The following is a 23,813-nucleotide window of genomic DNA, read 5'->3' on the forward strand; positions in this document are numbered from 1 at the left end:
TCTTCTCGGGCCACAGCAAATCCACTGCATGGAAAGTCTTTACAGAGCATCACGGACTAGTGCAAAATCTTGGAAATGGAGATCTTACAGAAGGAACTGCTAAAGATGCGGAGCTGTTTGTCTGCAAAATGTACAAGATGCAACACGGTGACACAGTTGACAAGGCTCGACCAGTACTCTTCATTAAGTCCCGCGCTCCAGAGTCACTTCCCCCAACAAGTGATGCACTATTCTTCCATGTGAAACGTTCACATTATCAGGCATTAGTGTGGAGACGAGCACATCTGAACTACCCAGATCTGCCTCCACCCGAGTCCATGGGTTGGAAACAGAGCGAGGACAAACTGGTGCCCATTTTGATGTCATTTCCACCTGTAACCCAGTCGTGTCTGGAACTGATTTCCTGTAGCTGCAACACTGGCTGTATGAATTTACGGTGCAAGTGCAGAAAGTCTCGTCTGTTGTGTACATCACAATGCAAATGCAAGGATAACAACAACTGTCACAATGAGTAGAACTGTATATGAATGACTGTGTGACACAATTGCAGAAAATTCGATCATTTTCATGTGAGACATTGGAGGGAGATGCACATTCTATCAGATAACATCACATGTACATTGTATTATATATGGCTAAATTTATTTGAATACATATAAAGTAGCATTATGTACTGCTTAAATGCTTGTACCTTATCTAATTCACTGTTTGTCATCATATGAATGTGCCTACAAATAGCCTCTCGTGTCGCCTTCATATTTCCTATATTGGCAACATACCGATTAACAATGACAGCCATCTTGAAATTCAATATGGACACCATCAACCTATGTTAAGAAACTAATAACAGTATTTTGCATATTTGAGAATAATTTTGTACATAATGATGCTTTTGAAATGAGGAGAGTACTGAACTTTGTATTTAATTAAGAGAGGTATTAATAAAATACAGTAAACTTGAATCTTTGGCAGCCATTTTGTTTTCGGCCATTTTGGAAGCTTTTGCCTTCATTTGAGAGGGTGACAGACAGCAAGAATGGACTCAGCACACCCAAATTATGATAAAAAAGTGGTCTGTCAACTTTTCCCCAAAAATGCTTCTCGGATTTTATAGAAGCACATTTATCAGATTTCCGACCAGTCCAAGAGGGGATGTTAAACAAAACGTATTATTCCAACTAAACCCACGGCGGGAGTATGCGCTCCACTGAGTGGCGTTCTAGTTGATTTATTAATTAATCAATTCATCAATTAATCGATTAATTATTCGATTAATTACTAAAAAAAAAAATCAGTAACAGATTCTGATGAAATGGTGGTGGTTTATGTGTTCTGTGACCGAATTGATTAATAATTTACATTTTTAATGATTATTATTTATTTATTTTCATTATTAATCATTTATTCATTTTCTTTCTTATTTGGCCAATATCTCAGGCACCTTTTGAGCTGAGAAGCTAATATTTGGACATGAGTGACCAAGTGATGTGGCGATCAAGGATTATTTTTTTTTTTTTTTGTATACTGAATCGAGGCTCGTGAAACAGCTAACATTTATTTCACAAACAAATCAACCAGACAAACAAAACATACAGAAAGAGGGAGTGGAAGACAAGATGGGGAGAGGAAGGGAAGCACACAAACACAACACCTGAGAGCAGGGAGAAGCGCGGGAGTGAGAGGGCCTGGGGGGAGGAGGCGTGGGAAGGGGGGGGGAGGAGGCGTGGGTAGGGGGGGGGGGGGAGGTATAAAACAGAAGGAGACCAAGGACTTCCAGGACAGAAGTTGGTATTTCAAAAAAGTGTAGGATTTGGGGTGAAATTAGCGGGGGTAGAAAAGATCAAGGTTTTGGATGGGGGAAGATAAGAGATGGTGGTGAACAGCTGTTTTAAAGACCTGGAGGGTGGAGTGGGATTGAAGAGAGTGAGGGAGTTTGTTCCAGAGGCGGGACAAAAGAGGATTGAAGGAGTGAAGGTGAGCAGAGAGTCTTGATTTTGGCAGTTTAACCAGAAGAGGGTTGCAGGCAGATCTTGTGCGACCTGATCTGATCATGGCAGATAGTGAGACCCAAAAGCTTGAGTGACAGAACTTCTTGGAGAGGATTATTCAGAAAGTGGATGGGAGGGTTGTCCAGTCGGTCTTTTCGGAGAGACATCGTAAGAGTGTGAGATTTGTCAGGATTGAAAGACATGTTCCACTTGTTTGCCCAGTCTGTGATTTTGACCAGGTCTGCAGAGAGCGAGGAGGCAGCAGACTGCCGATCTGAGGGAAGAGGAATGGAGCAACAGAGAGTAGAGTCGTCAGCAAAGAGATAGAGAGGATTTTCAAGAGAGTCAGAGAGATCATTGATGAAGACCAGAAAAAGCACAGGGCCCAGGACACTGCCTTGGGGAACTCCAGCCTGAACGGGAAGAGGAGATGAGAGAAACCCATTCAGGGCCACACGTTGACTACGACTAGAGAGGAAGTCCGCCAGCCATGCGTGGAGATTTCCATGGATACCAAAGGCGGAGAGTTTGGTGAGCAGTGCGGGGTACCAGACTGTATCGAAGGCACGTGATATGTCAAGGGAGACAGCTCTAATTTCCTGTTTGGCATTGAGGACCTCCATCCATTGTTGAGAAAGCAGAAGCAGCATGTCCAGAGTAGAGTGACCAGGTCTGAAACCAAATTGATGGTCAGAGATCAAGCCATTGGAGAAGAGGAAAGATTTCATATCTGAAGCAATGATGGATTCCATGACTTTGCTGATAATTGGGAGAAGGCTGATTGGTCTGTAGTTGCTAGGATCTGTTTTTGCACCTTTTTTGTGCAAAGCGGTGATGTTGGCTGATTTCCAAGCAGATGGCAGATGACCTTGAGCAAAAGAGAGGGTGAAGAGAACAGATAGAGGGAGTGAAAGAGCGGAAGAACATGATTTTAGGACCCGTGGGCTGATGCCGTCAGGACCAGTTGCAGAATCAGAGTCGAGGGTTGACAGAAACTTTTCCACCTTGTCAGGAGGAAAGGACACAGAGTCCAGGAGCAGCTGGGTACGACTGGGTATGGTGGGTACAGAGAGGGATGGGTTTGGGACACAAGATTTAGAGGCAAATACAGAGTTGAGGCATTCAGCTTTAGTTATTGATTAATCAATTAATCAATTAATCGATTAATTATTTAACTATTCGATTAATTACTAAAAAAACATTTCAGTTACATATTCTGATGAAATGGTGGTGGTTTATGTGTTCTGTGACCGAATTGATTAATAATTTAATTTTTAAATGATTATTATTTATTTATTTTCATTATTAATCATTTATTTATTTTCTTTCTCATTTCTCAACCTTTTGAGCTGGGAAGCTAATATTTGGATATGACAGTGACCAAGTGATGTGGCTATCAAGGATATTTTTGATTAATCATTTAATCGATTAATTATTTATTGATTAATTAATTAATTATTTATTGATTAATCAATTAATTATTTAATTTTTTATTAATGACTTATTTAATTACATTTCGAAAAGATACATCTTCGGATGAAGCACTCCTGGTTTAGTTATGCTATTGTACACCGCACCTTTCCTATGCCATCTCCAGGCATTGCAAAACGTCATTGCGGGGCACCGAAGGGGTTGTGTGTTTCACCGAGACATGGCTTGGTGAAGGCGATGACGTGTCCTTCGATGGATTTGAGATGATCAGGGCCGATAGAGTCGCGTCATCAGGCAAGGCCAAAGGTGGCGGTTTGTGGATGCTGGTGAATTTGAATTGGGCCAAACATTTTACGGTACGTGAACGATCCTGTTCCAAGGAGGTGGAGATACTGACGGTGTCTTTCCGACCCTACTACCTGCCACGGGAATTTGGTCAATGCACTATTATTCTGGTGTACGCACCGGGGCTGGACTTTAAATGCGCATCGGAACGAATCGCAGAAAGTTACAATGGAGCGACCTCCTGTTCAACGGATCAATCGATCCTGATTCTTGGGGATCTCAATCGATGTGACCTCGATCAGGAACTCCCTCACCTCGATCAGGATGTGGATGTTGCTACCCGTGGTAACAGGACGTTGGACAAATGTTACGGTAACATTGAACATGCTTATGTGGCGAAATGTGCTCCTGCGATCGGACGATCAGACCATAAGGTGGTCCATCTCTTACCTTCGTACAGACCAAAGGTGAAACGAATGCCGGTTCCTTGCAAGACGTTAACACCAGAACGGTGGAGGATAACGAACGTTTGAAGGACTGTTTCCTGTGCACAGACTGGGATGTATTTTTTGACTCTTGTGACGACCCTGATGAACTTACTGAGACGATCACAGATTATGTGAAGTTCTGTGAGGATCTCGTGACCACAAAGAGAACCATTCGCATGTTTCCCAATAACAAACCTTGGGTTACCGCTGAAGTGAAGGCTTGTTTGAAGAAGAAGAAGAAGAAGCAGAGGAAGAAGAGGAAGAAGAAGCGTGCATTCCTGAAGAAGGATGACTCCGCCCTCAGGGTGGCGAAGAAAGAATTGCGCTCTGTCATCGGCAAGTGTAAACGGTCGTACAAGGACAAGATTGAAGAACAACTACACGATGGTGATGCTCGTAACGCTTGGAGGGGACTCAGGCATATGATGGGAATGAGTGAGAGGCTCAAGGATGGTACATTGCCCACTAATGTTCCAGATTCCAAATTTGTGGATGAATTGACTTTTACGCGAGATTTGATGTTCCGGGAAACCGAGTAAAATGTAAAGCTCTCTGTGAGGATCTCGATACTCGAGCGTGTCCCACACCTGTAATTTGTGAACCTGATGTCGTGAGGTGTTTCAGGGGTTGAGTAAAAGGCTTGTGGTCCAGATGGCATTAAGTGTTGTATTCTGAAAGAGATCTGTTTAGAACTTACTAATGTTTTTACTCGATTGTTTCAGTTACTTTTGGCGACTCACACTGTTCCTATTTGTTGGAAAAAGTCCATTATTATTCCCGTGCCAAAAAAGGTTCACTGATCTCTACAACCACTGGATAGCGCATCGCCCACTGAACGTGCCCACACAACTGACGCTGCCGCGCACACAGGTCGGCCACCTTAACCACTCGCATCGGATGCGGACGCGTCAGGAGTCAGGGAGTGAACAACACGTAATTTGTATGCGATTCCCAACTAAGCTCGCTACTTTCCTTCAGATGTGGACTTTATATCAAATCCCTTATACTATAGTTTCAAATTGTATTCTCGTTATAGAGGCCTACATCAACATCAACTTGTTTAATCATCAAAAAGATGTCCCCCACTACACCAAGTCCCAATCGTTTGCTTCCTTCTTCAAAACAAAACAATGCTGTTAATGTTGCAGCATTTTGCAGACGAGATCAGTAATGGCATCCACTAACAGTTCTTATTGAATGGTCATTTGTTTTCTTTGCTGAATAAAAGTAATTTAAAAAAGGTAATTACTGTCTAGTGATTTATTTCCATTCTTATTTCTTGTCAGAAGTAAACTCTTTTCAGTAGTAAATGGGGGGGGGGGGGGCATGAAGGAATCTTAAAAATCATTTAAAGAATACATGTACTGCTATGGCAATAAAAGGCAATATGTAAGGCAAAAAGTACAGTTATGGCAATGAAAGGCAATTTGTAAGGCAAAAAGTACAGTTGTGGCAATGAAAGGCAATATGTAAGGCAAAAAGTAAAGTTGTGGCAATGAAAGGCAATATGTAAGGCAAAAAGTACAGTTATGGCAATGAAAGGCAATATGTAAGGCAAAAAGTACAGTTGTGGCAATGAACGGCAATATGTAATGCAAAAAGTACTGCTATGGCAATAAAAGGCAATATGTAAGGCAAAAAGTACTGCTATGGCAATAAAAGGCAATATGTAAGACAAAAAGTACAGTTGTGGCAATGAAAGGCAATATGTAAGGCAAAAAGTACAGTTATGGCAATGAAAGGCAATTTGTAAGGCAAAAAGTACTGTTATGGCAATAAAAGGCAATATGTAAGGCAAAAAGTACAGTTGTGGCAATGAAAGGCAATATGTAAGGCAAAAAGTACAGTTGTGACAATGAAAGGCAATATGTAAGGCAAAAAGTACTGCTATGGCAATGAAAGGCAATATGTAAGGCAAAAAGTACTGCTATGGCAATGAAAGGCAATATATAAGGCAAAAAGTACAGTTGTGGCAATAAAAGGCAATATGTAAGGCAAAAAGTACTGCTATGGCAATAAAAGGCAATATGTAAGGCAAAAAGTACAGTTGTGGCAATGAAAGGCAATATGTAAGGCAAAAAGTATAGTTGTGACAATGAAAGGCAATGTGTAAGGCAAAAAGTACAGTTGTGGCAATAAAAGGCAATATGTAAGGCAAAAAGTACTGCTATGGCAATAAAAGGCAATATGTAAGGCAAAAAGTACAGTTGTGGCAATGAAAGGCAATATGTAAGGCAAAAAGTACAGTTGTGACAATGAAAGGCAATATGTAAGGCAAAAAGTACTGCTATGGCAATGAAAGGCAATATGTAAGGCAAAAAGTACAGTTATGGCAATAAAAGGCAATATGTAAGGCAAAAAGTACAGTTGTGGCAATGAAAGGCAATATGTAAGTCAAAAAGTACAGTTGTGACAATTAAAGGCAATATGTAAGGCAAAAAGTACAGTTGTGGCAATGAAAGGCAATTTGTAAGGCAAAAAGTACAGTTGTGACAATGAAAGGCAATATGTCAGGCAAAAAGTACAGTTATGGCAATAAAAGGCAATATGTAAGGCAAAAAGTAAAGTTGTGGCAATAAAAGGCAATATGTAAGGCAAAAAGTACAGTTGTGGCAATGAAAGGCAATATGTAAGGCAAAAAGTACAGTTGTGGCAATGAAAGGCAATATGTAAGGCAAAAGTACAGTTATGGCAATAAAAGGCAATATGTAAGGCAAAAAGTACAGTTATGGCAATGAAAGGCAATATGTAAGGCAAAAAGTACAGTTATGGCAATGAAAGGCAATATGTAAGGCAAAAAGTACAGTTATGGCAATAAAAGGCAATATGTAAGGCAAAAAGTACTGTTATGGCAATGAAAGGCAATATGTAAGGCAAAAAGTACTGTTATGGCAATGAAAGGCAATATGTAAGGCAAAAAGTACTGTTGTGGCAATGAAAGGCAATTTGTAAGCAAAAAGTACTGTTATGGCAATGAAAGGCAATTTGTAAGGCAAAAAGTACTGTTATGGCAATGAAAGGCAATATGTAAGGCAAAAAGTACAGTTATGGCAATGAAAGGCAATTTGTAAGGCAAAAAGTACAGTTGTGGCAATGAAAGGCAATATGTAAGGCAAAAAGTACAGTTGTGGCAATGAAAGGCAATATGTAAGGCAAAAAGTACAGTTGTGGCAATGAAAGGCAATATGTAAGGCAAAAAGTACAGTTGTGGCAATGAAAGGCAATATGTAAGGCAAAAAGTACAGTTATGGCAATGAAAGGCAATATGTAAGGCAAAAAGTACAGTTATGGCAATAAAAGGCAATATGTAAGGCAAAAAGTACAGTTGTGGCAATGAAAGGCAATATGTAAGGCAAAAAGTACTGTTGTGGCAAGAAAAGGCAATTTGTAAGCAAAAAGTACTGTTGTGGCAATAAAAGGCAATTTGTAAGCAAAAAGTACTGTTATGGCAATGAAAGGCAATTTGTAAGGCAAAAAGTACTGTTATGGCAATGAAAGGCAATATGTAAGGCAAAAAGTACAGTTATGGCAATGAAAGGCAATTTGTAAGGCAAAAAGTACAGTTGTGGCAATGAAAGGCAATATGTAAGGCAAAAAGTACAGTTGTGGCAATGAAAGGCAATGTGTAAGGCAAAAAGTACAGTTGTGGCAATGAAAGGCAATATGTAAGGCAAAAAGTACAGTTGTGGCAATGAAAGGCAATATGTAAAGCTAAAAGTACAGTTATGGCAATGAAAGGCAATATGTAAGGCAAAAAGTACAGTTGTGGCAATAAAAGGCAATATGTAAGGCAAAAAGTACAGTTGTGGCAATGAAAGGCAATATGTAAGGCAAAAAGTACAGTTATGGCAATGAAAGGCAATTTGTAAGGCAAAAAGTACAGTTGTGGCAATGAAAGGCAATTTGTAAGGCAAAAAGTACAGTTTCTGGCAATAAAAGGCAATTTGTAAGGCAAAAAGCACAGTTATGGCAATGAAAGGCAATTTGTAAGGCAAAAAGTACAGTTGTGGCAATGAAAGGCAATTTGTAAGGCAAAAAGTACAGTTGTGGCAATGAAAGGCAATTTGTAAGGCAAAAAGTACAGTTGTGGCAATAAAAGGCAATAAGTAAGACAAAAAAAATACAGTTGTGGCAATAAAAGGCAATATGTAAGCCAAAAAGTACAGTTATGGCAATGAAAGGCAATATGTAAGGCAAAAAGTACAGTTGTGGCAACAAAAGGCAATTTGTAAGGCAAAAAGTACAGTTATGGCAATGAAAGGCAATATGTAAGGCAAAAAGTACAGTTGTGGCAATGAAAGGCAATATATAAGGCAAAAAGTACAGTTGTGGCAATGAAAGGCAATATGTAAGGCAAAAAGTACAGTTGTGGCAATGAAAGGCAATATGTAAGGCAAAAAGTACAGTTGTGGCAATGAAAGGCAATATGTAAGGCAAAAAGTACAGTTATGGCAATGAAAGGCAATTTGTAAGGCAAAAAGTACTGTTATGGCAATAAAAGGCACTATGTAAGGCAAAAAGTACAGTTGTGGCAATGAAAGGCAATATGTAAGGCAAAAAGTACAGTTGTGACAATGAAAGGCAATATGTAAGGCAAAAAGTACTGCTATGGCAATGAAAGGCAATATGTAAGGCAAAAAGTACAGTTGTGGCAATAAAAGGCAATATGTAAGGCAAAAAGTACTGCTATGGCAATAAAAGGCAATATGTAAGGCAAAAAGTACAGTTGTGGCAATGAAAGGCAATATGTAAGGCAAAAAGTATAGTTGTGACAATGAAAGGCAATATGTAAGGCAAAAAGTACAGTTGTGGCAATAAAAGGCAATATGTAAGGCAAAAAGTACTGCTATGGCAATAAAAGGCAATATGTAAGGCAAAAAGTACAGTTGTGGCAATGAAAGGCAATATGTAAGGCAAAAAGTACAGTTGTGACAATGAAAGGCAATATGTAAGGCAAAAAGTACTGCTATGGCAATGAAAGGCAATTTGTAAGGCAAAAAGTACAGTTGTGGCAATGAAAGGCAATTTGTAAGGCAAAAAGTACAGTTATGGCAATAAAGGGCAATATGTAAGGCAAAAAGTACAGTTGTGGCAATGAAAGGCAATATGTAAGGCAAAAAGTACAGTTATGGCAATGAAAGGCAATTTGTAAGGCAAAAAGTACAGTTGTGGCAATGAAAGGCAATTTGTAAGGCAAAAAGTACAGTTTCTGGCAATGAAAGGCAATTTGTAAGGCAAAAAGTACAGTTTCGGCAATGAAAGGCAATTTGTAAGGCAAAAAGTACAGTTTCGGCAATGAAAGGCAATTTATAAGGCAAAAAAGTACAGTTGTGGCAATGAAAGGCAATTTGTAAGGCAAAAAGTACAGTTGTGGCAATGAAAGGCAATTTGTAAGGCAAAAAGTACAGTTGTGGCAATAAAAGGCAATATGTAAGGCAAAAAGTACAGTTGTGGTAATAAAAGGCAATATGTAAGGCAAAAAGTACAGTTGTGGCAATGAAAGGCAATATGTAAGGCAAAAAGTACAGTTGTGGCAATAAAAGGCAATTTGTAAGGCAAAAAGTACAGTTATGGCAATGAAAGGCAATATGTAAGGCAAAAAGTACAGTTGTGGCAATGAAAGGCAATATGTAAGGCAAAAAGTACAGTTGTGGCAATGAAAGGCAATATGTAAGGCAAAAAAGTACAGTTGTGGCAATGAAAGGCAATATGTAAGGCAAAAAGTACAGTTGTGGCAATGAAAGGCAATATGTAAGGCAAAAAGTACAGTTGTGGCAATGAAAGGCAATATGTAAGGCAAAAAGTACAGTTGTGGCAATGAAAGGCAATATGTAAGGCAAAAAGTACAGTTGTGGCAATGAAAGGCAATATGTAAGGCAAAAAGTACAGTTGTGGCAATGAATGGCAATATGTAAGGCAAAAAGTACAGTTGTGGCAATGAAAGGCAATATGTAAGGCAAAAAGTACAGTTGTGGCAATGAAAGGCAATATGTAAGGCAAAAAGTACAGTTGTGGCAATGAAAGGCAATATGTAAGGCAAAAAGTACAGTTGTGGCAATGAAAGGCAATATGTAAGGCAAAAAGTACAGTTGTGGCAATGAAAGGCAATATGTAAGGCAAAAAGTACAGTTGTGGCAATGAAAGGCAATATGTAAGGCAAAAAGTACAGTTGTGGCAATGAAAGGCAATATGTAAAGCAAAAAGTACAGTTGTGGCAATGAAAGGCAATTTGTAATTGATTGTCCTTTGGCAACGTTGGTATTTAAAGGAGTACAATCGTACTGGTACAATGAGCTATCAACTGAGGCTATTCTCATTACAGCGACTTGCCACAGGGGGACTCGGGTTCCATTTAATATGCCTACATTTGCTGTGGGTCTTTGACTTGCAAGCTTTTGGTTTGCATTGACAAAGTCAATAGATGGAGTGATTTAGATAAAATATCTAAACAGTTATCCTGTACGTCCATCCATGGTAATAGGATGCGGGTAGTTTCCTTGTTCATGAAAGCCGCTAATAGTTCGAACTACTCATGCCTAAATATCATGAGCTTTGACAATTGTTTGCGTAGTTTGGGTCCTGTTATCTTCTCGGTGAAGCACTTGGCAAGGTGATGCATCCAGATCTTGATGTAACATGCTGCAATGCACTTGATAAGCACAAAAACGTGATCGTGGTCTGGCCGACAGTCGAACATGTGATCGTTCAGCTGTGCAGACAAACATTGAGATCCGACATCATGCAGAACAGCCGTCGATAGGGCAGATGCAATCCCTTCGGACCGAGGTAGAGCACCGGCTGTTGTACGGAGCAGTCTCTGGAGGCATCGCTCAGTAGATTTGCACACCTTCACCACATCATCAGAAGATTTGCACACCTTCGCCACATCATCAGAAGATTTGCACACCTTCACCACATCATCAGAATATTTGCACACCTTCACCACATCATCAGAAGATTTGATAAGGCCACCCCGATTCTTTCTCTTCAAGAGGCGTCCACCAGCATCCATCCCATTTGAAGTCAGAACCTGTTGACATTCAAGGCAAGGTGTGCGTCTCTTTACCACACGTACAACGTAGCCTGCTATGTATCCTATAGCATCATGTAGCACTGGAGACAAGGGAGGGATGTTAGGTGCATCAATGTAATCATGGTCTTCATTACATGGCTGCCGATCTCCCAAGTCGTATTTCCTGATAAGAAACATGTCGCTCTCATCGGTGATGCGGTCTTCTCTGTCATGGCTGACAGGTACACTGGACACATGAAGGATCGGTGTCTTGTCTTGCGCGATGCAATTACCTCCCATTCCCTTGTAGTGGCAGTATTGCTTGAGCTCCGAGTCAAGACTCTTCAATGACAATGTGACTAGATCTAGAGTGTAGACTCCAGATCTCGTCACATTGTCATTTGTGTAAAACTGTAATCAGATCTAGATCTGATTACAGTTTTACACCGTAATTTTGTGCATTTTTTTTACAGATTTTTATTCTTCACTTGCAATTAAGTAATAATTCATACTTAGCTCCACACGAATCTGTGGTTTTGCAAGCTATTTGTTTTAAAGTAGCCTAACTAAAAGTTCGATTGTAATGTAAATCTAAAATATAGAACTTTTTTACATAGCAAATAACAAGGGAATCTACACATGGGTCTGTACAAACATCTAACTCGTTCATGTGTTGCACGCTATTAACTCTAAACAGTCTCATTTACAGTAACTTTATTATACTTACAGATGAAATGTTGGATTGCAACCCTTCAACTGCCTATTTGTACAGTTGACCGCAGCACATGAAGGCATCTTGAGTCCATTTATAGAAATAACGAATCAAAATTATATATGTATTGGCAGGAGTGTTAACGCGAGCTTTCTTGGAGAATCAATGCGAGTGGTTAAGATGGCGGCCGGTTCGTACGTTTGGCGTCAGATCGATCAGCCAATGCGCTATCCAGTGGTTGTAGAGATCAGTGAAGGCAGCTCAATGATTATGGACCTGTTGCCCTCACGTCCATCCTGTAGCGGTTGCCGCTGAACATACACAATCGCCTTACACCTGCCGAGGACGCAACCACGAAGCGATCGCTGTGCCGGGCTCTCCCAGACCGCCCGGAGACGCCCAGTCTCGCCTTTCCCGGGCATGTCCAGACTTGCCTTTCCCAGGCTCGCCCGGGCCGCCCGGGCACGCCCACTCTCGCCGCGTTTGATTGTATATATGTATTGCTGCCGGATAAACAGATTTTTCAGAGTACCCGAGTTTGGTTTTGCCGAATAAAGAAACTCGGATGAATTCCCTCCCGTCTTTTGTCACGTCAATCCTTTTAACTCGCGTAGAAGCACAGCTCCTTCATTGGTGACCCCCGACATGGACACGGCAGTTGCCCTTAAACTGCCTACCTTCTGGGAGGCTCACGCGGCGGTTTGGTTCGCCCAGGCGGACTCCCAGTTTGCCCTGCGAGGCATTACCGCTGACGACACCCGCTTCCACCATGTGGTAGCGGCACTCGGCTCCGCCACCGCGGCCCGCGCCCTGGGCCTCCTCCAGCACCCGCCAGCCACTGACAAGTATGGCGCGATCAAGACACTCCTCCTCGACGCATTCGCCCTCTCACCGGCAGAACGCGCACGACGCCTGCTCGACCTGCCCGAGCTCGGCGACACGCGCCCGTCCGAGTGAATGGACTACATGCTCTCGCTGCTCGGTGAGCACTCCCCGGATTTTCTTTTCCGAGGGCTGTTCCTCCGCCAGCTGCCTAGCCAGGTATGCCTCGCCCTGGCAGGCACGCAGATCACGGATCCCCGCGCCCTCGCCAGGGAAGCCGACAAGATCTCCTCGGCAAGACAGCACATCGGGGTGGCTACCTGGAGACCGCCGCCGTTCGAGGTGACGCCCATGGCGCCCGAGCGCCCGGTGCGGTTGGAGGCCGAACTGCCAGTGCAACTGGCGGCCGCCATGCCGCGCCGACCGCTCCCAACACGACGGCCGGAGCCGCCACCTGACCAGGCGTGGTGTTATTACCACGCCAGGTTCGGACACAAGGCACGGACATGCCGACCCCCGTGCACTTTCGGCAAGTCGGGAAACAGCCGGGCCGGCATTCATTACTGGCCATGAGCACCGGCCACTCGGGCAACTTGCTTTTTATCAAGGACAAAGCGTCCGGGCGGCGCTTCCTTTGTGACACCGGCGCCCAACTGAGCGTCATACCCGCCTCCGAGCAGGACAGGCAGACCGCCGTTTGCGGCCCCTCCTTGGTCGCTGCCAACGGATCGGCCATCCGCACCTTCGGCCCGCGCAACGTCACCCTCTGCTTCGGCAACTAGCGCTTTAACTGGACCTTTGTGACGGCGAGCGTGCCCATGGTTTTGCTGGGCGCCGACTTCCTCTGCGCACATGGGCTGCTGGTCGACGTCAAATGGCGTCGCCTTGTCAACGCCGAGACTTTCAGCTCCCTGGCATGCATGATGAGCAGCTCCCCCGCCGACCGAACTAGCATGCGCCCTCCCGGCGGCAAATGAGTTCGCTCGCCTGCTCGCAGAGTTCCCGGACCTCACGTGGCCGACGTTTTCGGCCGTCGCAGTGAGACATGGTATCGAGCACCACATACCAACTACAGGCCCGCCGGTCTATGCCAGAGCCCGCCGCCTCGACCCGGCCAAGCTCGCCATGGCAAAAGCCGAGTTCGACGCATTGGAGCACCTCGGCATCGTGCGGCGCTCCGATAGCGCGTGGGCCTCGCCACAACACATCGTGCCGAAGCCGGGGGGCGGCTGGCGCCCATGTGGCGACTACCGCCGCCTCAACGACGTTACCACCCCCGACAGGTATCCGGTCCCGCACATGCAGGACTTTTCCGCCCGTTTGGCGGGGCGGGTCATTTTTTCGAAAGTTGACCTAATACGGGGATACCACCAGGTACCTGTCAGGCCGGCCGACATCCCAAAAACGGCCGTCATCATGCCGTTCGGCCTATTCGAATTCTTGAGAATGCCGTTTGGCCTCAAAAACGCGGCCCAGGTGTTCCAACGCTTGATGGACGGCGTGCTGCGCAACCTGCCGTTCCTCTTCATCTACCTGGAAGACATACTCGTCGCCAGCACGTCCCGGGCCGAGCACCTCCTCCACCTCCGAACACTGTTCGAGCGCCTCAGCGAGCACGGCTTAATCGTCAACCCACCCAAATGCCAATTCGGCACGACGGCCGTTGACTTTTTGGGCCACCACATCACCAGAAACGGGGCCGTGCCGCTGCCAACCAAGGTCGAGGCCATCACCGAGTTCCCGCGTCCCCGCTTCATCAAGACCCTGCAGGAGTTCCTCGGCATGGTGAATTTCTACCACCGTTTCGTGCCCCGCGCTGCTCAGCTCATGCGGCCCCTTTACGAAGCCCTCCGGGGCAAGCCGGCCAAGCATGACGTCGTCTGGTCCACAACCATGGACGCGGCATTCACAGGCGCAAAGCTGGCCCTCGCCGACGCAACGCTGCTGGCTCACCCGGTGCTCGACGCTCCAATCGCCCTCACTACGGACGCCTCCGACTACGCGGTGGGCGCCGTACACAAACAATGGGTGAACAGGGTTTGGCAGCCACTCGCTTTTTTTAGCCGGCAACTCTGGCCGAACGAGCTAAAATATAGCACTTTTGACCGCGAGCTCCTCGGTCTATACCTGGCCATTCGCCATTTCCGCCACCTCCTGGAGGGCCGCCCGTTCACGGCTTTCGTCGACCACAAGCCATTGGTTTACGCGATGGCCAAAGTCACGGACGGAGCCGTGGTCGGCCCGCCAGCAGCGCCACCTCTCCGCCGTGTCGGAATTTACCAAGGACATCCGACACGTCGCCGGAAAAGACAACGCCGTGGCCGACTGTCTTTCTCGGGCCAGCGCGAACGCGGTCCACCTCGGCGTGGACTTCACGCTTATGGCGGCTGACCAGACCACCGACATCATGGTGCAAGCCCTCCGGGCGGCGGCCACGGGCCTCCGCCTGGCCGACATCCCCTTCGCGGACACTGTCCTGCTCTGCGACGTCTCCCGAGGCCAGCCTCGCCCCATCGTGCCCGTTACCTGGCAGCGCCGCGTTTTCGCCTCCCTCCACGGCCTTTCCCACCCGGGCCGGAAAGCTTCCCAGAAGCTAGTGTCGGCGCGTTTCGTCTGGCACGGACTTCGACGGGACGTCCGCGATTGGGCCAACGCCTGCACGGCCTGCCAGCGGACCAAGGTCCACCGCCACACCCAGGCCCCGCTGGCACCTTTCACCATGCCCGAACGGCGTTTCGACCACGTCAACGTGGACCTGGTGGGCCCCCTTCCCCCATCACGAGGTTTCACACACCTGCTCACCATGGTGGACAGGACCACCAGGTGGCCGGAGGCCGTTCCCCTCGTTTCCACCTGGCCGTTCGCCATTTCCACCTGGCCAGTTTCCACCTGGCCACCACCGCCAATGTGGCGCAGGCTTTCATCGCCACCTGGGTCGCCTGCTTCGGCGCACCGGCGGACATCTCTTCGGACCGCGGTCCGCAGTTCACCTCCGAGCTGTGGGGCGCTGTCGCCCGCAACCTGGGGGTCAAGCTCCACCGTACCATGGCCTACCACCCCCAAGCCAATGGGTTGTGCGAGCGTTTTCACCGCTCTATGAAGGCCGCGCTCATGGCCGGCCTTCAGGACGGTGGTTGGGCCGACCGGCTGCCGTGGGTCCTTTTGGGCCTCCGCACGGCCCCCAAGGAGGACCTCCAGGCATCCACCGCCGAGCTCGTCTACGGCCAGCCGCTACGCGTCCCGGGGGAGTTCGTGCCCAATGCTACCAGTCCCTGGTCCGCGGCTCGCCAGCGCTCGGACCTCCAGGAGGCCGCCCGACGGTTTGCCCCCGTGCCAACGTCCCGCCACAGTGGCCCCCAGTCCTACGTTCCCCCAGCGCTTCGCACAGCGGAGTACGTTTTTGTGCGTCATGACGCACACCGGGGGCCACTCCGGCCGCCGTACGACGGACCCTTCTGGGTCCTGCGACGGGACGACAAGTTTTTCGTCATCGACGTCGGCGGCAGGTCGGACCGGATTTCGGTGGACCGCCTCAAGCCGGCGCACGTGGACGTCGACCAACCACCACGGTTGGCCCTTCCTCCGTGCCGAGGCCACCCCCCGTCCACGGTTCCCCCCGCTCAGCCACCCACCACCACACCGGACCCCCCCCGCCCCCCACGACCCTCCAGGGGTCGCTTCGGCCGGGTCATCAGGACCCCCCTTAAATTGACCCTGCCGGTGCAAGTCGATTCTGGGGGGGCGCGTGTAGCGGTTGCCGCTGAACATACACAATCGCCTTACACCTGCCGAGGACGCAACCACGGAGCGATCGCTGTGCCAGGCTCGCCCAGACCGCCCGGAGACGCCCAGTCTCGCCTTTCCCGGGCATGTCCAGACTTGCCTTTCCCGGGCTCACCCGGGCCGCCCGGGCACGCCCACTCTCGCCGCGTTTGATTGTATATATATATTGCTGCCCGATAAACGGGCTTTTCAGAGTACCCGAGTTTGGTTTTGCCGAATAAAGAAACTCGGATGAATTCCCGTCTTTTGTCGCGTCAATCCTTTTAACTCGCGTAGGAGCACAGCTCCTTCAATCCTGTGTAAATGTATGGAGAAATTGATGGTGAAGTTTATAGCATCAGATGTAACTCCGAAACTGGATCCTTTACAATTTGCATATAAAGCAAGACGATGTGTTGAAGATGCCTGGCTCAGCTTACTTCATCTAATCACAAGTCACCTTGACCAGAATGGAACCTATGTCCGTGTGTTATTTATCGATTTCTCGTCAGCCTTTAACACTATGCAGCCATTTACCCTTGTGAAAGTGTTGAGTGACCTGTGCCTGAACCCCCATATCATACTTTGGGTGGAAAGTTTTTTACGAGACCGTCCTCAGCGGGTGAGGGTGAATGGTAGCTTATCAAAGTTATCAATCTTGAATACTGGTGCTCCACAAGGCGGTGTATTGTCACCTCTACTGTTCAGTTTGTACACCAATGGATGCGTGGCTCTTTAAGAAGTTTGTAACTTAATTAAGTATGCAGACGATATCGCCATTGTTGGCTATCTTTCCGATCAATCATCCTTTGTATCTTCACCTCGACGAGATTGACACATTGAACAAGTGGTGGGGACTTTTGTCTTACTCTGAATGTGGACAAAACAAAAGAGATGATTTTGGACTTTCGGAAAGGTCACAATCATGAGCCTGTAACCATAAATGGTGATAAGGTGGAAATTGTTAGCAAATTTAAATACCTGGGCACCTTTATTGATGACAAGCTAACTTTTGATAGAAATACTGATGCTGTGTACAAGAAATCAATGCAAAGATTGTATTGTAGCGTGGTGCTACGCACGCAACTTGTTTGCCAAAGAAGGTAAGCCACAACGCGTAGGGTCAAAAGAGTCTTTATTGTAAAGCTCAAACTGTAGCACTGACTTGCTCGGGGCTGCGAGCCCCGTGTATATCCCGAGGCCACGCCTACCCCTCGGGCGTGGCCGACACCCTCTTGGTGCGCGGAATGATGTCACCGCGCCAGCGAGCCATCGTGTCCGCCACACGCGCCCCCCCAGAAATCCCGCGCACCTGAAGGGTCAGTTTGAGGGGAAACGGATGACCCGGCCGAAGCGCCCTCTGGCGGCTGGCGGCGTCTGGGATGCCGGGTTGCCGACTGGGATGCCGCTGGCGGCATCTGGGATGGGTGCAGGACAGGGTGGTGGCGTGCCGGCGGGGCTGGGTGGTGCCAGGGGTCTGCCCGCCGAGGGGCGGCCCCGACGCGGGGGCCGAGCCACTGGTGGGGGGTGGTCCACGTCGAGGTGGGCCGGCTTGAGGCCGTCCACGGAAACGCGGTCAGGAGTACCGCCGATGTCCAGGGTGAAGTGTTTCACCCCGGTCCCCAGCACGCGGAAGGGCCCGTCGTACGGGGGCCGCAGCGGTGTCCGGTGGGCGTCGTGGCGGACGAATACGTACTCCGCCGTGCGAAGCTCCGGGGCGACGTGCGTTGGCGGGCACCCGTGATGCGCCGTCGGCACCGGGGCGAACCTCTGGGCGGTCTCCTGCAGTGCGGAGCGCTGCTGCGCCGCAGACCATGGTGCCGTGGAGTCGGGGAGGAACTCGCCCGGCACCCGCAGCGGTTGTCCGAAGACCAACTCTGCCGTGGATGCGCGCAGGTCGTCCTTGGGCGCCGTCCTGAGGCCCAGCAGGACCCAGGGGAGCCTGTCGATCCAGCCGCCGTCGCGGAGGGTGGCCCGGAGCGTGGCCTTTAAGGAGCGATGGAAGCGCTCACACAGGCCGTTGGCCTGGGGGTGGTAGGCCGTGGTGCGGTGCAGCTGGACGCCGAGCCCCGCGCGTCCGCCCCCCAGAGCTCCGAGGTGAACTGGGGGCCGCGGTCGGACGAGATGTCCGAGGGGGCGCCGAACCGGGCAACCCAGGTGGCGATGAATGCCTGTGCGACGTCCGCCACCGTCGTCACCGCCAAAGGCACAGCCTCCGGCCACCGGGTGGTGCGGTCCACCATGGTGAGGATGTGGGTGAAACCCCGCGAGGGGGGCAGAGGTCCCACCAAGTCCACGTGAACGTGGTCGAACCGACGTTCGGGCACAGTAAACGGGGCCAACGGGGCCAACGGGGCCTGGGTGTGGCGGTGCACCTTCGCGCGCTGGCACGCGAGGCACGTCCTGGTCCAATCGCGGACGGTCTTCCGGAGGCCATGCCAGACGAACTTGGCGGCGACCAGCCTCTGGGAGGCCTTCGTGCCCGGGTGGGACAGGCCGTGGATGGCGTCAAAAACCCGGCGCTGCCAGCCCGCGGGCATGATGGGGCGAGGCCGGCCGAGGGAGACGTCGCACAAGAGGGCCGTGCCCGCGCCGTCGAACGGCACCTCGGTGACGCGGAGGCCCGTGACGGTGGTCCGCAAGGCCTGGACGTCGGGGTCGGCGGTCTGGTCCACCGCCATTAGGGCATAGTCGATCCCGAGGTGGACCGCGTGGGTGACGGACCGGGAAAGGCAATCCGCCACCGGGTTGTCCTTCCCCGCGACGTGCCGGATCTCCGTCGTGTACTCGGACACGGCCGAGAGGTGACGCTGCTGCGGGGCCGACCACGGCTCGGCGACCTTGGCCATCGCGAAGACCAGGGGCTTGTGGTCGATGAAGGCCGTGAACGAACGGCCCTCGACCAGATGGCGGAAATGCCGGACCGCCAGGTGAAGCCCGAGAAGCTCGCGGTCGAAGGTACTGTACCGCCGTTCGTGTGGGCGGAGCTGCCGGCTGAAAAACGCCAGCGGCTGCCAAGTTCCCTTCACCCATTGCTCGTGCACCGCGCCCACCGCGTAGTCCGATGCGTCGGTGGTGAGGGCGATCGGTGCATCGGGCACCGGGTGCGCGAGCATGGTGGCGTTAGTCAAGGCGAGCTTCGCGCCCGCGAACGCCGCATCCATCGGCTCGGTCCAAGCAACGTCACCTTTGCCTGGCTTCCCCCGGAGGGCCTCGTGCAGGGGGCGCAGGAGCTGGGCGATGCGGGGCAGGAACCGGTGATAAAAGTTCACTATGCCCAGGAACTCCTGGAGCCCCTTGATCGTGCGGGGGCGCGGAAACCCCCTGACCGCCTCCACCTTGGCCGGTAAGGGGATGGCCCCGTGCTTGGTGACGCGGTGCCCCAAAAAGTCGATTTCGGCGATGCCGAACCGGCACTTGGCGGGGTTGATGATCAGGCCATGCTGGCCCAGGCGTTCGAAGAGCGTGCGGAGATGGCGGAGATGCTCCTCACGGGATGCGCTTGCGACGAGGATGTCGTCCAGGTAGACGTAAACGAAATCCAAGTCATGCAAGACGCTGTCCATCAGCCGCTGGAACGCCTGAGCCGCATTCTTCAACCCGAAGGGCATCCGCAGAAACTCGAAGAGGCCGAATGGTGTAATGACGGCCATCTTCGGTATGTCCTCCGGCCTGACGGGGACCTGGTGGTAGACGCGGATGAGGTCCACCTTGGAAAAGAGGGACATTTTCGCCAACCGGGCGGAAAAGTCCTGGATGTGAGGGACCGGGTAGCGGTCGGGGGTGGTAGCATTGTTGAGGCGGCGGTAGTCCCCGCACGGCCGCCATCCCCCGCCGGGCTTCGGCACGATGTGCAGCGGCGATGCCCAAGCACTCTTGGAGTGCCGCACGATGCCCAGCCGCTCCAGCGTAGCGAACTCCGCTTTCGCCACCGCGAGCTTCGTCGGCTCGAGGCGGCGTGCCCGGGCGTAGACCGGTGGCCCGACGGTGGGGATGTGATGCTCCACCCCATGCTTGACGTCCACCGCCGAGAAGGTGGGCCGCGTGAGGGCCGGGAAACTGGCGAGGAGGCGGGTAAAGTCATCCGCTGCCGGAAGCGTACAAACCAAACTCGCCGGGATGGAACCGTTTAGCAAGCCGCTTGGTGAGCCGCTCGGTGAGCCGCTCAGTGAGCCGCTCAACGAGCTGCTCAGCGAACAAGCGAGCGAGCTAAAGGTTTCGGCCTGGACGAGCCTTCTGTGCTTCCCGTCCACCAACAACCCATTTGCACATAGGAAGTCCACACCGAGCAATGCCATGGGCACGCTGGCGGTTACGAACGACCATTGAAAGCGCTGCCTTCCGAACCGCATGGAGAGGCAGCGCTTCCCGAATGTGCGTATGGGTGTACCGTTGGCTGCAAGCAACGCGGGGCCCCAACGCGAGGCGTACCTGTGCCGGTAGCTGGCATAGAAAAAGCGCCCGGAATAAAAAATCCGGGGCTTTGTCACCCAGCAACGACAGCATGTAGTCCATCCGTACTGATGGTCGTGTGTCGCCGAGTTCGGGAAGGTCCAGGAGGCGGACCGCCCGTTCGAGCTCCGTGAGGCCGAACGTGGCGATGAGGAGACGTTTGAGCGTCGTGTACTTGTGCTCCGCCGGTGGGTGCCGCAGGATGGACACGACTCGGGCGGCCGTGCCGGGCCCGAGGGCGGCAATCACGTGATAGTAACGCGTCTCGTCCGCCGTTATTCCTCGAAGCTCGAACTGTGCTTCGGCCTGCACGAACCATACCTCGGCCTGTGCTTCCAAAACTCAGGGAGCTTTACCGCGACCGCGTTGCTGGCCATGGCGCGTTCTGTGGTCAGCGACGGCTGAACCAAAAGGGGTCACCAGTGTAGCGTGGTGCTACGCATGCAACTTGTTTGCCAAAGAAGGTAAGCCACAACGCGTAGGGTCAAAAGAGTCTTTATTGTAAAGCTCAAACTGTAGCACTGACTTGCTCAGGGCTGCGAGCCCCATGTATATCCGAGGCCACACCTACCCCTCGGGCGTGGCCGACACCCTCTTGGTGCGCGGAATGATGTCACCGCGCCAGCGAGCCATCGTGTCCGCCACAGTATCTTATCAGGAAGTTGAATTCATTTGGTGTTAGCTCTCGTGTGATGCGGATGTTAACAAATTCCTTACTGATCAGTGTTTTATCATTTAATTTGATTTCCTGGTGCAGTTATCTTAATGTGCGGAATAAGTCACGATTGAGAAAGGTCATTACACTGGCATTTAAAGCTGTAGGTGGGCCTTCAACCAGTCTGGAGTCTCTGTACTTGCGAGCATTGAAAAGGAAGGCGGTGCAGGTGTGTACCGATGAAAGTCATTTCTTGACCGGACTTTTTGAAAAACTGCCATCAGGGAGACGCTTTCGTGCAAGGAGGATGAAGAAGAACATGTTCAAAAAGTCATTTGTACCATGTGCAATTCAAATGCTAAATTCAAATTCCTCGACATTTTGCTCTTTAGTCCATCTTCCATACTTTATATTTATTTTATATTTTATATCTTTTTTGATATTGTTTTCTTATTCCCTTTGTGTTTTATGTTTTAATGATGGTCAACTTACGGTGTCACCAAACAATAATTTCCCTGAAAATGGGACAATAAAGATTTATTTATAATTATTTATTATTATTATTATTAATTACTAAAAAAAAAAATCTTTTTTTTTAAAGTTACAGATTCTGATGAAATGGTGGTGGTTTATGTGTTCTATGACCGAATTGATTAATAATTTAATTTTTTAATGATTATTATATATTTATTTATTTTCATTATTAATCATTTATTTATTTTCTTTCTTATTTGGCCAATATCTCAGGCACTTTTTGAGATGGGAAGCTAATATTTGGACATGAGTGACCAAGTGATGTGGCGATCAAGGATATTTTTGATTTATTGATTCATCAATTAATCAATTGATCGATTAATTATTTAATTATTCGATTAATTACTAAAAAATAAAAATAATAATTCAGTTACAGATTCTGAAGAAATGGTGGTGGTTTATGTGTTCTGTGACCGAATTGATTAATAATTTAATTTTTTAATGATTATTATTTATTTATTTTCATTATTAATCATTTATTTATTTTCTTTCTCATTTCGCCAATATCTCAGGCACCTTTTGATCTGGGAAGCTAATATTTGGACATGACAGTGACCAAGTGATGTGGCTATCAAGGATATTTTTGATTAATCATTTCATTGATTAATATTTATTGATTAATTGATTAATTATTTATTGATTAATCAATTAATTATTTAATTTTTTATTGATGACTTATTTAATTAAATTTCTAAAAGATACATCTTCGGATGAAGCACTCGTGGTTTAGTTATGCTATTGTACACCGCACCTTTCCTATGCCATCCCCAGGCATTGCAAAACGTCATTGCCGGGCACCGAAAGGGGCTCGGCAGTGACGCACGCTGAAAGGGAGTACTCAGTTTTCACTCTGGTTATTTGTTTTCTTGTTTGTTTTCTTTCTTGTTTGTTTGTCCGGGCGACCAAGTGATGTGGCTATCAAGGATATTTTTGATTTATTGATTAACCATTTAATAGATTAATTATTATTTATTGATTAATTGATTAATTATTTATTGATTAATCAATTAATTATTTAATTTTTTATTAATGACTTATTTAATTATCCCCAATCCAAAACCTTGATCTTTTCTACCCCCGCTAATTTCACCCCAAATACACTTTTTTGAGGTGACTTTTGACTTCTTTCCTGGAAGTCCTTGGTGTCCTTGCGTTTTATACCTATCCTGCCTCCCCCCAGGGCCTCTCCATCCAAAAACATCTCCCGATGTCCCTGCTCTCAAATGTTGTGTTTGTGTGCTTCCTCCCCTTCTCTCCCCATCTTGTCGACCGCTCCCCTTTTTATATACTTTGTTTGCTTGTTTGTTTGATTTGTTTGTTTGATAAATATTAGCTCTTTCACGAGCCTCGAATCTGCATACAAAAAAAAAAAATAATAATAATAATAATTCAAAAAGATACATCTTCGGATGAAGCACTAGTGGTTTAGTTATGCTATAAGCCAATTGATTAAGAAAATATTTTGTGATAATCTTTTATTGATTTTAATTGTACAATTAATCAATCAATTAGTGTACACCTCTCCCTCACAATGCATCCTCTATGATCTGCACTGAGGTATTGCCGGGCGCTGGAGGCGCCCCGGCAAAGCCGCGCTGTCGGATATTTAATTATTTGGCATGGGGGCTGTGTACTTTGAATGTATCTGTACTTGTATTTATTACATTTATGA

The sequence above is a fragment of the Myxine glutinosa genome, chromosome 6 (assembly GCF_964187855.1).
Source record: "Myxine glutinosa chromosome 6, kmMyxGlut1.1, whole genome shotgun sequence".
In the NCBI taxonomy this organism is placed as follows: domain Eukaryota; kingdom Metazoa; phylum Chordata; class Myxini; order Myxiniformes; family Myxinidae; genus Myxine; species Myxine glutinosa.